The sequence below is a fragment of the Beta vulgaris genome, chromosome 9 (assembly GCF_026745355.1).
Source record: "Beta vulgaris subsp. vulgaris cultivar EL10 chromosome 9, EL10.2, whole genome shotgun sequence".
Taxonomy (NCBI): domain Eukaryota; kingdom Viridiplantae; phylum Streptophyta; class Magnoliopsida; order Caryophyllales; family Amaranthaceae; genus Beta; species Beta vulgaris.
In genome coordinates, this window is record NC_079210.1 from 12,809,023 (window position 1) to 12,823,662 (window position 14,640).

Consider the following 14,640-nt stretch of genomic DNA (forward strand, 5'->3'; position numbering starts at 1 on the left):
TCCGCCACCCATGTCTAATTATGGGATGACGTCTTTATATCTGTAATTTTTAGATTTACCTTATCGGATACTCGGATTCGTGCCCAGATACAAGACTTGTATTTGTGTCCCTGTAACATAGATATTACCTAAAGGTCCTGAATAGTTAATTGGCCCCCAACAGTAAAACTATCAAGATCCGCCACTAAATGTGATCAGGAAAAGAAATAAAGATAAGAAGTGAATATATTGCAGAGAGTTAGTATTATATGTACCATACGTACAATTGCTGGAATATATTAATGACCTACATCATGAATAGAAGGTTACTAACTTCAAGAAAATAATAAAAATAAATAAAGCAAATAAATAAAGTTTGTGAATTTAGTTGATTGTCACAAATTATATCGCTCTCCGAGATCGTTGATTTACACGGATCTTAAAAAATTGAATTTTACGAGTCCAAGAAAAGATTTTTATTTGATTAGATTAATTAGCAGATTATTTTGGAGAAAACAAGAAAAGCGGTTTTGCTATAACTTGAGGAATATTAGTGTAGCAATTATGTGGTAAAGATTAGGACGATGAAGAACTATGGCGTTGACTTAGTGAATTAGTATGATATTTTCAGGGTTGTCGAGTGAGTTTTTTAGGGTGAGCAGTAGTAAGATTAGAGGGTGATGGTGTGCGAGTATTAGTGGCGCAGGTGTAGGAGTATGTACTATGTAGCAGTAGGGAGATAGGCGGTGGGTATGTGTCGTGTGAGATTTGTGAGGGACGAGTGTGTGTTTTAGGCGTCTGAGACTTTGCGACTAATTGTGAGTTCTATAATTGCCGTGTATTGTTGGAGTGTGTCAGTTATGAGATTTGAATTGTTAGGGGATGTATATAGGTTTAGGTAGTTAAGTTACAATAGGTTTAGGTAGTTAAGTTACAATAGGTTTTTTTTTAAAGATAATAGTGTTCTAAAATATTTTTATTAAAAAAGATTTTAAGAAATGAGTTAGATAAAAGATATTTAAAAACACTTTCGGAAAAGATTATTTTTATAAAAGATATTTTTATTAATAAAATTAATCAATATAATTAATTGATTCTATTAATTAAATTGGGCTAGAAAAAGGATTTTAGCAATTGGGCATTCATAAAAAAACTATTTTTAAAAAGGTTTTCGGAAACGTGTTAATAAAAATAGTTAGGAAATGGTTTTGGCTTAGAATATTTTATTTTAGACTCGTTCTTTATTCTTTCCTTAATCCAGACCAATAACATATATACATAATACAACCTAACTTAAAATTTTCTCTCTCTTAAAACCGAGAGTCTCTCTCACTAGAACAAGTTAATATCAACCTGCTGCCTCGTGGGTTTCCGTCATCCAAAGGATTAGTCAACAGGTCCCAGTAAGTTACACGCCAGGTTCTTATCGCCACGTGTTGGATTGCATGCGCTGGGTGTCAAAGCGCCAGGACACACCGGTATAATTTCTCCAGGTTTTTATCTCACCTTGTTATTTCATGCGGGTTTTATAGTCTGTTGCAGTTAAAGTCAATTACTTGCTTCTATCTTCGCTTATTTCCAACACAAATCCAGTAAAAACTTCTTCCAAAACCTTTAAATACTTCTCTTATGAACTATTCGACAACTCAAACTAGTAACAAACAACCTGCGTATCCGTTCTATACATAAAAGAATGGGTATTCTCATTAGCCAACCTCCATCTTCTCGTCCACCTTACCTAATATTGAATGGAGCCACTCAGTGGTTGGTCGCTTTTTCGATCTCGTGCCACCAAACACGAGCCTCGTGTCTAATGTAGTCAATAACCACTGGCGTACGCGCGGTTCTATTCGCGTTCTTCGAACTGGAGTTTACTTCATCTTTGAGTGCCAAGATCAACATGATTGTGAGGCACTTCTTCGCAAGCATACCACTGTTATTGATGGTAAGATTATTACCTTTAGAGCTAGTTGCAACGCAAGTACCTTCTTCTATCAACTTCGACCTTGCAACAATTTGGGTTCGAGTACATAACTTACTTGGCAGTTTTTGGTGACTGATTGGACAACGAGAATCTTGTCACATGTTGGGGTAGTGGATTTCGTGGAGGACACTGGACCCGGTTTAACACCGGAAGCGTTTCTTCGCGCAAAACTGGTTATCGACTTATCACAACCGCTCATACCAGGTTGTTTTCTTCCTTTGGGGGATGGGCAAGTAGTATGGGTTTATTTCAGGTATGAGGGGGTTTTTAAGTTTTGTAAGCAATGTGGTTGTGTTGGACATCATACTGGACGATGCCCTATGTCTGCTTACGATGCGCATCATCTCATTCATCGTCGGTTTACGGATTTTGAACACGATGGATTGACTATCATGTTTGGTCCTATAGAGGTTCCTCTTTATACAAATATCATTAGAGGTCTGCCTGATCGATTTATTTACCGGAATGCTCACGTGGATTTAACTCGCATTATTCCGAACATGATCCCTATAATATTGCGGAGCGCCATGTGGAGGTGCATGTCGTGGAGTCCAGTTCGGATGAGGAGCCGGAGGAAGTGGCGAGTTATGAACAATCAATGGAGCCTCCTAATTTACCTGCACAGCCACATCACCCTTCTTCCCATGAGTCCGATTATCACACAAACCCTCCCATGTCGTTTCCTATGGGTTCTATGGATAGTGTCAATCACAGTATTAATAATGAGGCCCTTGGCCGAGAAATTCTCTCTTCCCCAGGTAGGCGTTTCGGTCCTGACGATATTACTTATGGCCGAGTCGGGAAAGAAGTCGACTACCAAGACTCCCATGTTTCGGGTGTACAAGGGCCAGGCATTCCACCTGCTACGGTTCGCACGCCAGGCCATCGACGACCTTTTCGACATCTGGGCATATCTACGAGGCCTCCGCAGCACTTTCGTCTCGCGCCTCGATCGGGTGAAAGGGCTGAACCTTTCGTTGCGACAGAAGGTGGGCGGAAAATGATCCTATATGCCCTAATTCTCCTATTCGGGTTCCTACTTCTCATGTGGGTACTCTTGAAGCGCTAGTCGCTCAAGGATGGACTACGAACCAACCACCGGACCCAAATGAGCCAGGTCCTAGTAACTGGTTGCGCATTCACCCTCCCTATTTTGAAGCGCAGCAGGTGCCGACGTGTTCCTTTGCTGGACGCAAACGACGGACTAGGTCAGTCACGCGTAGCCTTTCGGCTAATGCATTTGATGCTGATTTGAGAGGTAATGATTCTGAATTTCGGGGGGCTAAAAGGCACAAGCTCGATGACTGGGAAGCCAACGGCGGATTTCAAGTAGGAATGAAGCATGCGGGGCCTCATACGAAGGCGATTACTGAATATCGATGGCTCGTTCCTTTGGTGTGGAACCGGGGGAGGAACTTACGTCTCAGGTGTCTAGGAAACGCAGCGCTGTCACTTCACCCCCCCTTCCTGCTGGTAAATGGGTTTTTAAGCGACAGAGGGTTCAAGGCTTTGCTCCTGAGGGGGAGGAATTGGGTTTTCGATTTTCAATGACAGTCAAGGTTTCTGATGAAGATGCTAGGGTAGTGACTGACCCAGACCAGTCACCCAGGGTGCCATGAATATCCTTTCGTTAAATTGTCGGGGTTTAAATTCCAGTGATGCCCCGATAATTCCGTACATATTCTGGTTGAAAGCTACTATCAAGCCGACGTTTTTTTTTTTGCAAGAGACGAAATGCTCTGTAAATCATGTACAGTCTTTGTTGCGTTGTACTAATCCACTTACTGTAGTTGGAGTTGATGCCTTAGGTTCTAGTGGAGGGTTGGTTGTGGCTTCTTGGGGCCTTTTGCAGTTGATGTACTTAGTTCTATGAGTAACTTTGTCTTCTGTAAAATATCAGCTAATAATGGAATGAACTGGTACATTTTGTTCTTGTACGGCGAATCGAGTCAACAACATCGTCCTATAGTGTGGGACCATCTTCTACAGCTACTAGCCTCTTATCCAGATTTCCTTATTATTGGGGATATAAATCAAGTTGATCAATACAGTGATAAATTGGGTGGGACACCTATTATTAGAGGCTGGGATGAGTTCACAAACTGGAAGCACGATTTACAACTACAAGATATTCCTTTTGTAGGCCCTCGTTTCACTTGGACTAATAATAGGGACGGTAACGACCTAATTATGGAACGACTTGACCGTGCCTACGCTTCTCCCACTTGGTATGAACGATACCCACTTGGATATGTGAAAAACCTCCCTATTCTGCATTCTGATCACTCTGCTATATTTTATCAAACGGAGCCACCAGTCCAGGTAAATCGTCGACCATATCAGTTTGAAACTGGTGCTTCCGGCACCCTGAGGTTATTAATCTTATTTCATCTATATGGAGCCTGCCAATTGTTGGGTCTGTGATGTACCGTTTCACTAAACATCTCTCACTTTTCCGAAATCGTCTTCGGCGATGGTGTTTGGATCATAAGGTTGTTTGGGGGATTGACTGGAAGGACCTGTCTACGAAATTAGATGCTACGGCAACAAATATTTCCACCCTTGCTCAGGGACATGATTTCATGAACCAACGCCAGCATGAGTTGGACCTAGCATCTTTAGGCCACATCTATTGGTCTCAACGATCCAAAGACCGGTATATTCCAACTTGGAGAACTTCCCACCAAGTTCTTTTACAATAAGATGAAAAGCAAAAGACATTGTGCATCTATCTACATCCTCAAAAACTCTGAGGGACAATGGATTGATGATGGTCCCACCATAATCAGCCACATTCTAGAACACTTTACCAGAGCTTACGCGCTTACTCCAGATACGACCACCTCTATCCAGGATCATGATGAAGATCGATTTGGAACTTCGACGACTCAATTTACCACATCTGTCTACGATGCAACAGCAAAAACTCCTGCTTCCTTTTTCTGAGAAGGAAGTACAAGAGGCTATGTTTGGGATAGGAGATGCCAAATCTCCGGGGTTAGATGGGTCTACTGCGGAGTTCTTTAAAATTCATTGGGTTCGTCTTGGGCCACAAGTTTTTCAAGCTGTCAATCATTTTCTTACCACAGGATTCATTCTTCGTGAATGGAACCAGACACTTATGGTGTTACTGCCTAAGTGTATGAACCCTGAAGATGTTACTCAATTTCGGCCTATTAGTCTTTGTAACACAATTTACAAATGTGTCTCGAAATGCTTGGTTAATCGTCTTCGGCCGCTGCTCCCTGATCTTATCACAGAAAACCAGAGTGCCTTTATTCCTGGACGCCATATGGATGACAATATTTTGATCAGTCATGAGTTGACTCATGGTCTCAATAAACATCGTCGGGGCAATGTTCATATGGCAGCGCTCAAAATTGACATGAATAAGGCGTATGACCGGGTTAATTGGAGGTTTCTGTTAAAGGTTCTTCAGGCATACGGCCTTCCAGGACAATGGATTCAATTGATTAGTCAATGTATATCCACAGTTACCTATCGCATTTTGATTAACGGACAAATTACGGAGGCCTTTCCATCCACTTGTGGTCTCCGCCAGGGTGACCCTCTTTCTCCCTATTTGTTTCTATTCTGTATGGATATCCTGTCCCGCATGGTATCACTGGCTACTGATCTTCTGTCATTTCGATGGCCTTCGGACCCACAGGTACGCGCCTTCTATCTCCCATCTGTTTTTTGCTGACGATGCTCTTCTTTTCTTTAAAGCCTCAACTTCGTCATGCACGGCAATTTCCGATCTCCTGGGTCGCTTTTGTCATATTTCCGGGCAAATGATCAGTCTCCGTAAATCTTATGTAAAATTTAGTCCCAATATCCCTGAGAATCGGGTCCTTGAATACAAAGGTCTCCTCCAGTTGGATTCCACAAAGTCTTTGGGTACATATCTTGGTGCTCCTGTGGATATTCAAGGGAAGAAAACTCAACATTTTACCTTTCTACTGGATAACATTACGCAACGCATCACTTCCTGGAGTCATCTTCCTCTATCACAAGCGGCCAAATTGATCCTCATCAATTCCATACTGTTGGCTTCGATCGCTCACATTCTATCGGTATTCTTGATTCCCACAACCATAGCAAACAAGCTTGATGCAATGCTTACTCGATTTTTCTGGTCTACTAGCTCTGGTAAAGGGATTTCTTGGCGAAGCAAGGACATATTACATTTGCCGCCGAGGGATTGCGGAGTATTACTTTGCACAATCGATCTCTATTGATTAAGAAAGTTTGGCGTATGCATCGGAATCCCAATCTGCTTATAAGCAAAAATTTCTGTTCAATTCCAAGGGCTAATGCCAGTACACTAACTAAGCTTCGGCCTTTACGAGGACAATGCTCTTGGGGTGCTCGAGGGCTGCATCAAGCCGAGAAGGTTCTCTTAACAAATTATGTTTGGAAAATTGGTTCTAATTCGGGCTACTTGCGGGAAAAGAGCGATGGGTCAATGGGGCAATTCCACTATTTCGGGATGATGTCCCTCTAAGTACCGTTGCTTTGACAACAGTGGCATCCCTTTTGTTGCCCCAACGCCAAGGATGGAATGTGCCTCGTCTATGTCAACTTTTTCAGGCTTCTACAGTTAGCACTATTCGTGGATTAGAGATTCCACGGTTCACTTCTCCTTCTGACAGTATTCTTTGGCCTTTCACAACTTCTGGCCAATATACCACTAAATCTGGGTACTTTTTCCTTTCTCGAAATACAGATATCTGTAGCATGAACGTCCCTCTAAATTTGAAGTTTTTTCGAATTTTATGGGGATTGCGCATCATGCCTAAATGGAAGATTTTCCTTTGGAAACTTTACCACAATGGGATAGCGACATCTGCTAATCTATCCTCCCGGGGTCTTGCAATATCTGATACTTGTCCACAGTGTAACATGGCTCCGAAACATCCCAACACATTTTCAGGAGATGTCACTTGGCTACCATTTTATGGCAATCAGGCCAACTGGGTATTCAGTCAAATTCAAATCCTGATGTTGATTTCCAAGACTGGCTTATTGCCTGGGTCCATTATTTCTACCAACAAGATGGCTATCATGGTGATAGGCTGCCGATATTTGTGGCCACCTTATGGGGCATTTGGCAGGGTAGGAATAAGTATGTGTTCAACGGAGTAATTCAGGACTTGGCATGTATTCGCTCTCTAGTAAAAAGGTATTCAGCAGCACTTCACGTATTTGGCTCAACCGATATCCAAAGTCCATGCTTGGTCTGCTGACTCAGGACCTCCAGGGTTCCTTTTCGCTCATTTTGGAGCATCGTTCTGCGGTAGTCCACAAGCATATATCCAAGTGGATGGTTCTTGGACTCCAACTTCTACTTCGGCAGGTATTGCATGGGTAGTTCCATATTTCAAGCCACATTCGGGAAGGTCAAGGCAGTTGCATTATCGCTCCTTCGGCTCTATCTGCGGAAGCCAAAGCTTGTTTGGAAGCTTTGATTTGGGCTCAAGGACATGGCCTTCGTCACATCATGGTTTATACGGACTGTGAACAGCTGGTCCAGGGTTTAGGCATCAAGGCTCCCAACCAAATTCAATTGCTTGGACCTTGGACGACATTCGAACCATTGGACAACAGTTTCAATGGTGTAGGATTACAAAGGTTTCTCGTCTACTAGTTCAGCAGGCTCATGAGCTGGCTACTCATATGCGGAAAGACAAAATTCCGTTTCAGGCTTTTTAGATTTGCTTGTTTGGTTTTACTTCTGTATGTTTTTCCGGTGTCCAAAAAAAAAAAAAAAAAAAAAAAAAAAAAAAAAAAAAAAAAAAAAAAAAAATCCAGACCAATTTGAGCAGAGTATTAATCATCATACGGTGCTAAATGGGGAGACACAATTCTGCGTCTACACCGCCCTTTCGGGTTTTTAACCTATCGGGTTTGGACACACCTTGAAAAAGGAGTTAGGGAAGAGTTGATGAAAGATTGAAAGGTTTGAGGATTGAAGCTTTGATGACTATTTAATTGTTTTGGCAAATGTAAGGATCATGAATTTGGATTATATTGGCTAAACTTTTGATGGGTTGAAGGATTTGACTAAAGGGGGTAGAACTTGGGTGCAAGCCCCCTACCATGACTGTTTATTTCTTGTTTGCCTTCGGCTTTATTTTTGTCATTTATTATTTTTTGATTTATGCGTTTTCTTTTGCTTTGCATTTTTTTTTTATTCTTTCGCACTGTGATCTTTTTCACTTTTGTTTTTTCTTGGCATTGATCTTTTTTATGTAGTAAGGCTTGCACACAAGTTTTTGGTTTAGGATATTGGAGGCTGGAAGGTTATTTGTGGAGTTTTGGTTTGAAGGGTTATTTGGCTAATGGAGATGATGATTTATGGATGATAGAGGGAATGTGGGGAATAACTCTTAATCCAAAGTATGTCTATTTTTTTTTTCCTTTTTCTCTTTTTTTTTATTTCATATCTTTTTTGTTATTCCTGTTAGTTAAGTTCGTTAGGTGACTCTCATTATTTATTTAGAAACATAAATAAAATGATGGAAGACCAATGAAAATGAAAATGTATGCAATTATTTTTTAATTTAAAAATAAATAGATCAAGGCTGATAAACATTATAGTCCTAGAGGACATAGACTTAACGGGAAAGGAAATGAAGGAGGTAGGGGAGGGACTCTCCGACTCAACCTAGAAAACTAGCATTAAATGCCTATGCCACGACATTATTTAGGCACTTCCCAAGAGGTTGTCTCTGTTGGTGACTTTTGCTGCTGGCGAAATTGGCAATCTACCATCTTCAACCATATCCTGTAGATGATTATTCCTTAAGATCCAACACGCAGATGTTGGGTGTCCATTCCCTTGGTGGTACATGCAGTAGGTATTTGGATCCCACCTCTTGGATCTATTCTCGGGAGTAGGGTGTGGAGTAGGGTGTGGAGTAGGTCCACTAGGCCGAAGTGCTCCCTTTACTGCAGTCTCGTGAAGACTTCTTCTACGACATGCCTAAAGGTGTGAATGTTCTTTTAAGACTTTTGATAACTTGTTTGTTCAGCAGCTATGGCATTGATGTTATTTTTTTTGGAGCTAGAGGGGCTATTCTTACTCTTCTTAAAATAGTTTTATTGATGGAACCCTTGTTCTTGTGTGCATGTACCACTTCTTCAATTAGTAGGCCTACCTTACAAAGCTTCGTGAAATACACCATTGGTTGGAACTTGATATGATCCCCATACTTTGGCTGCAGGTTACATATCACCAGACAGACTTGATCCTCCTGGGATGGCCTATTAATCATTTGTGCAGCTTTTTCCCTCTATTTATTAAGGAAGGTGATGAAAGCTTCGTTGGATTTTGTTTAGTTAACCCCAACTTACGCAGGCCAATAGGAAGCTGATTATTGTATATATAATGTTTGTGGAACTCTTCTTTGATGTACTCCCAGACGTTCAGATTGGGTTTGTTCAGTGATATGTGCCACTTTGATGGGTGTGCATCCAAGGTTAAAGGAAAGACATAAACAAACGAGTCCTTGATCATGCCCTTGAGAGCCATAGAAATGGAAAAAGCTCTCAAGTGGTCATCTGGGTCTTCGACCCCTTTGAATTTTGGGAGGTCACCAAATGTTACTTTTTTAGGGAGCTTACCCCTTAGTTTAGGATCAATGATGTCATGGCCATGAGCCTGACTATCGAGTGTCATCTTGCGCTTCTTCCTCAGTCAGTTTCTCTCTTAGTGCCTTAATCTCTTTGTCTTTTTCCGCTGGACAAGAGTTCATCAGTTGAAATTGGACCATAATGTCACTAAGTTGTTAATTAGCGTTTCCCATTTTAGATGATGATTCAGATGAGCCAGAGGATTTGACTGAGAATGTGAGAAGGCATTTGACGAGTCTAGGAGTAAGATGACCTTGTATCCTCTATGTCAGGCGTTCCCAAGTTATAATCTCACGATGTTACCTGAACAGAAATCGAATGGACCTCATAAATTTTACGAAATAATGTTTTCGAAATGGGAAATAGAAATAAAAAATGAGAATAAAAGATGAAAATGGGAATGAGAGGTGAGAAACGGAAATGAAAAATGATTAGAAATGGGAATATAAATTGTTATGGATTTTAGACTAGTATGTACCTTATCATGATGGAGACATGGGGGTAACTATATGCAAATGCAAACATGAACTGGACTAAACCATGAAAACAGACCGACTCCACGATTAGGTTTAGGAGAGACTAAATTTTGAGTTTACGGGTGAGCAAGCGGGCAAGACTGGACAATAAGGGAGACTAGACTCTTAACTTAAGGTAAGCAAGCTAGCACCTAGACTTTAAAGTTATGACGGAGTAAGCAGGCTAGAAACTAGACTTTGAAACTTAAATTAGACTAAGCCGGCTAGACTCAAAAATTGCTTATGGACTTATGTAATGCTAGACTTTGAAAATACGAGTGACCAAGTAGGCTAGACATTAAGGAAGCGTGGACAATAATAGAGACCTAACTCTTAACTTAAGGCAAGCAGGCTAGGCAACTAGACTTTGAACTTACGGGTGAGCAAGCAGGCTAGACAACGAGAGTTTGAAACTTACATTAAACTAAACAGACTAGACACAAAAATTGCCTATGGACTTAAAGAATGCAAGACCTTGAACTTCCGGGTGATCAAGCAGGCTAGATATATGGTTTTAAGGAATGCTAGTCTTTGAACTTACTGGTTAGCAAGCAGGCTAGACACAATAATTGCCTATCACTAGTGGAAAAAAGAAGAAGGGCTGCGCTGAAAATGGCATGTAGGGCTGCACTTTTTGACAGCAGCCCTTTCCATAGTAGCCCTTCACTATACAAGTAGGGCTGTGCTAGTAAAGCGCGGCCCTTCATAAGGAAGGGTTGCGCTTTTTCGTAAAAGGCGCAGCCCTTTTAGCTTAGAGGGGCTGCGCTTTTAAGTCAAAAGCGCAACCCTTCTAAGCTTACAAGGGCTGCGCTAGTTAGAACTAGCGCAGCCCTTTCTTCATAGAAGGGCTGCGCTAGTTCCAACTAGCGCAGCCCTTTACCTTTAATTTTTTTTTTTTTGCGTGTGCACACAGCCTGCACACTGCACAGCAGCATAGCCCCCCCTCCCAGCCCTCACCCCCACCCCCCACTACCCCCACCCCAGCAGCCCCACCCCACTGCCCCCACCCCAGCAGTCCCCCCCCCACCCCCACCCCACTGCCTCCCGCCTCCCACCCCACCACCCACTGCCCCCACCCCCACCCCACTGCCCCACCGCAGCAGCCCCACACCCACCCCCACCCCACCACCCCACCCCACACCAAAACCTCCCTTGGACAAAAAAAAAATGCAAATTGCAATACGATAATATATGACAAGTGGAGAAAGGTAATAATTAACTTCAAATATATTTAATAATGTTAAAAGTGTACGTAGGATTGATAGAAACTAGTACATTCGAGTAAAATCTCATCCTATGCAATCATCGGTAATGTGGGACGCCAACTTATCCCGAACTTCATCAATTTCTTCTTTGGTGAAGTTCCTCAAACGTGGTATGGAATTCGCATAAACCTTGCAAAACAACCCAGGAATAAACACATATATAAGAATTCATCATTTTACCGTAGTTAGTACTTCTAAAAATGACATATACCTTCACGAAATTCAATCAAAATCAAATGCAAGCCTAAAAGTCTATACACTAGTTATAATAAATCTCATATAATCATGTTTAAAGAAAATTTGGGGTTAAATGACTTAATAAGTACATTTTGGGAGCGAAAAGGCCAAAATAGGCCGAAAAGGCCTTTTCGTTCCCGAAATGCAACCAACAACAAATGCAAGCCTAGAATCTACATACTAGTTATATTATGCCTCATATAATCATGTTAAAAAGAATTTGGGGTTAAATCACTTCATAAGTACATTTTGGGAGCGAAAAGGCCAAAATAGGCCAAAATAGGCCGGAAATGGCCTTTTCGTTCCCGAAATGCAACCAACAACATATGCAAGCCTAAGAATCTACATACTAGTTATATTATGCCTCATATAATCATGTTCAAAGAGAATTTGGGGTTAAATCACTCATAAGTACATTTTGGGAGCGAAAAGGCCAAAATAGGCCGGAAATGGCCTTTTCGTTCCCAAATGCAACCAACAACAAATGCAAGCCTAAGAATCCACATACTTTTTATTATGCCTCATATAATCATGTTCAAAGAGAATTTGGGGTTAAATCACTTCATAAGTACATTTTGGGAGCGAAAAGGCCAAAATAGGCCAAAATAGGCCGGAAATGGCCTTTTCGTTCCCGAAATGCAACCAACAACATATGCAAGCCTAAGAATCTACATACTAGTTATAATGCCTCATATAATCATGTTCAAAAGAATTTGAGGTTAAATCACTTCATAACTACATTTTGGAGCGAAAAGGCAAAATAGGCCGGAAATGCAACAAACAACATTTGGAAACCTAAAAGTTACATACCTTTCGAAGATCACCAACATCTTTGCAATAGTTGACGATATCGAGCTAGAACCTCATGACGTAATACCCACACAAGTCCACCTTCTTGTACCGACACTAAAATTCACCAAAGATGCAATAAATGACATGTTAGATGTGTATTATGTGTTTCTATAAAGGATGCAAAAAATTACTCATGTTACCTCGACTAAATACCAAACAGGAGGTTTTGGTTGTCGAAGTCCAGATGCAGTAAGCTTCTTCATCACACTACATCAATAGATTATTATAAGATTAGATGTACATTTAATATTTAATAAGCTAAGTGTGCATATAGTTTCGATTAGGCTACCTATTTAACAATGATTTGACTAGTAAGGACCGTATTGTTCCTTTACGCAAAGAATCAAAGTGGTAGACTTCGTTACGTGACAAACATATTGCAATCAGTGTCCAATGGTTCCTACAACAATAAAAATGTTATTCTTATCGTAGAACAACTAATAGGTCAATTTAATTAATTAAAAAGTGAGTTTAAGAAGCATACGATTCAATGTAAGGAAGAAGAATGATCTTATATCCATACGAGAACATGCGTTCAAAGAATCCTTGAGATATGCTTTCACCTCCTTTTCGTTTTGTACGCAACTGTTATCTCGTACAAAGCTTGGACATAACCAACCAAACATTGGCTGACTAGATCGCCTCAAATCATTGTATAATAGCCTGAGAATTCATATTGATAAAAATAAAACTTACTTATTATGGAAGTTATTATTAGTTGGATTGAATACTACTTAATTAAGGCATATATGTATTTATTAATTTAAATATACTAATAATATTACTCATGAATGTTTGTATCATGGAAACATTCAACTCTTCCCCAAGTAAGAATTCTTTAATATCAACCTTAGAAATGAAGGTCGATGTTTCCTCAATGTAGTGGAATTGGTGGTCCACAACTTAATCTCAATCATTGCTTCATCGTCTGCATCGCTAACGCACTCATGTAGCCAGAAGCACGGTTGAGTAAGGCCTTGCACCACCTCCATATCCGTAATGAGTGGAGACTTTGCCGTAGAAACATTCTTTCTCCACTTGGGCACGTCGGCCTCCCTGAGGTGAAGCTACCTTCTTTCCCTTCCTGTCGGCCTTCCCCGAACCCTAGTAATTAGTTAAATTAAAAGATATTACTGACAATCATATATAGGAACTATAAAAGAAAACTATGTATATAACTTATGTTAGACATTGTACCTGATCTGATAACCGCACCAATGCACGCGGCCATAGAATATAACTGCCAAGGCATCAGACAATAACTGTACACCAACTCCTGCATTCGGCAGCGGAAGAGGAAATGCTTCGAAACCGGGCACAATGTCTGAAACGCTGACCACATAGTGAATATCAGCGACTGGCTGGTTGTGCAATCGTACCGCGTCCCTAGGGGGCTGTACAGATCCATAAGCCACGATAATGAAACTACCATGACAATCTCCTTGATTTAATAGCTCACATGGTGTCTCTTCCTTTAAAAAAAAACTCTATTAATAGTTAGTCTATGAAACAACATATTTAAGAACAATAGTTGTGATATTAAATGATTACCGTGAACTCCGGATATGGATGAGGCTGCGTAGGAACAGGCTGCGTAGGAATTGCCCTGCGTGAAAGCACCAAAAGTCGGTAAGCCCATCTGCGCCAAAATGGCGTTGAAATTCTGAGTCATCTCCGCTCTGAGCTCCTCCCGAAGTGGCTTTCATAGCCTCCACATCTATGGAAGGTGATGAATTGACACTAGAGGCACTGGATCTTGACGTAGAGGTGTATTGATCACCATACACCTTTCTCACCCAGGCGGACACCTCCTACGCCCCTCACACGTCCATACTGGTCCCGTCCTAGAGTCTCGTGTAAGGCATCAACTTGTCCTCTAGGAGTGAACTCACAGTTCCTCCTTTTCCTTCAAGCCAATCTGCATAAGGATAAGAGAGAAATACTCGTGAGCGCACAAGTTATATTATTATGTAAACCTTATCAAAAACTTATAATATGTACTTACAATGGCATTAGCTATCTGTTTTGTTGCGGGATCAGGTATGACTCTCTGTCCCTTTGCATCAACCCCATGCATGGAACACCACCAATCGAGCGCTCTATCTGGTTGCCGCTGTGCAACTGTCGTCGTAGAGCTAGTGCCCGATGTCGTGGTCGACGCAATCGTGGG